The following is a 2167-nucleotide window of genomic DNA, read 5'->3' as shown; positions in this document are numbered from 1 at the left end:
CCCCCCCCCCCCCACAGCCCCCCAAGGGTCCCTCGAGCCAGGCTGGAATGTGCGTGGTAGGGACAGAACCAATCCCATTAGCACCAGCAGATTGTTTTTCCTTTGGTTTTGTTGTTGTTGAATCACCCGTGGCTGCAGCTCGTAGGAAGGAGGACGGGGCAGAGGAGACCCATGGATGTGTTTTACCGAGCAGAGGAGACCCATGGATGTGTTTTACAGGGCAGAGGAGACCCATGGATGCATTTTACCGAGCAGAGGAGACCCATGGATGCGTTTTCCCATCCCTGGCACGGTGCTGCACTGCCCAGTTCCAGCAGCTCCATGGGGTTTCCATCTTTGAAGGCCTGGAGGGCTTTGTGGTGGCTCCAGGCATGATTCAAAGGAGAATTTGTGAGGGAAAGGGCTCAGCTCCACATGTGGGGTGAGGAAGATGCTTTGAGCCCTTGTCCAGCTCCCCACCTCACCTCCTCACCCTCTCTCCATCCCTGGGTGGGGATTTATCTCCATTGGGGTTAAAAGTGAGTTTACAGCTCTGAGTGTTGGTCAGGAATTCGGGATTGCAGCTTTGTGCTGGCAGGAGCTGGGCCAGGAGCAGGGAGAGGCAGCTGGAGCTGCTGGAAAATTCCCTTTCCCATCTCAGAGAGGAGCCCAGGCTCTGCTTCCATCACCTCCAGGAGCCCTGCAGCTCCAAACCTGCTGCTTCACCCAGCCTGGGCACTCTCAAGGAAGAATGAGAATCATCACCTCCTTCCTCCTGCAAGGAATGAGAAACCTGCCCTGACCTCCTGGTGTCCTGCAGAATCTCCCTGGGATGTGAGTGGGAAGGGGATCACTGGTCCCAAACCATCAAAAGCGGGGTTGGCACATGGACTTCTCCTCCCTGCTGACCCAGTCCTGGGGTTTCTGCCCTCTGCGGCATCCCAAGGAGCCCAGTGCTGTCCCCAGGCAGGGACACCCTGGAGCAGCAGGCCCAGGGCTCCGGGACAAGGAGCTGAAGTGCTCCTGAGGGGAACGGGGTGAGAAACAGGGACAAAGGCACGTTTGGGAGCAGATGGCAGGAGGGGAGGGAAATCCCTGCCTGGCCCAGCTCCTCGGGCATTGTGTGAGCCTGGTGGAGCCAGGCCAGCTCCCAGCAGCTGAGATTTTCTGGAGGGGACCACAGCAGCCCAATGCAGCCACCAAGAGCAGCCAGGGGGGTGTTGACCCTGATTACAGCTGGTGGGACCCCCCAACCTTCAGCACCCATTGCTGGCACAGAGACCAAGCCACAGCCAAGGGGGAGATGCCACAGGGGTCTGGGTGGAAGTGTAGGGGGAAACTTGCTGGATTTCCCCCACTTTTTGAGGGTTCTTGCCACAGACACATCTGGGATTAGTTGTGGAGCTGTGGTTGGACATGTGGACACACGGAGGTGAGTGTGGACATGTGGACATAAAGGTGAGTGTGGATACAAGGACATCAGGATGAGCATGAGGGTGGGAGGATGGACATGAGGATGGACATGAGGACATGAGGATGGGCACAAGGACATGAGGATGGACATGAGGACATGAGGATGGGCATGAGGATGTGAGGATGGGCACGAGGACATGGTGATGGACACAAGGACACGGTGATGGACACATGGATGGGAACATGGGCACACACACGCTCACCCCAAGGACGTGAGGATGGACATGAGGACACGGTGATGGACACAAGGACACGGTGATGGACACATGGATGGGAACGTGGGCACACACACGCTCACCCCAAGGACGTGACCCACCCCATGCCCTCAGCACCACCGCGGGCTGGAGGGTGATTCCTCACAGCCCAGCCTGCCCACGGCCACAGGGGCCACACACCAGGAATTTCCCTTCCCCTGTGAACAAATGAAAGAGGGAGCGAGAAGGAAAAGGCGTCGGGTGGAAAAGCCCCCGGCTGCCTGCTGGGGGGAGTGGAACCAGCGGATTTCATGCGTCTCCTTCTTGTTAGAGTGGGGTCCCTCCTCACCTGCTCCTGGGCACGGTTTCCTGCACCCCGAGCCAGCAGGGAGGAATCTGACTCCAGTTTAAAGACGAGGAGCTTGTCCACGGTCTGCAGCCCGGCTCCCATCCCAGGAGGGGACACACTCGGGGGCGCTGCCTGCCCTGGGCTGGATTTGCCAGCTGTCTTCCCCGATCTG

Source organism: Geospiza fortis, unplaced genomic scaffold, assembly GCF_000277835.1.
Source record: "Geospiza fortis unplaced genomic scaffold, GeoFor_1.0 scaffold685, whole genome shotgun sequence".
In the NCBI taxonomy this organism is placed as follows: Eukaryota; Metazoa; Chordata; class Aves; order Passeriformes; family Thraupidae; genus Geospiza; species Geospiza fortis.
The sequence above is the reverse complement of the archived record's forward strand: the minus strand, read 5'-3'. Positions refer to the sequence as shown.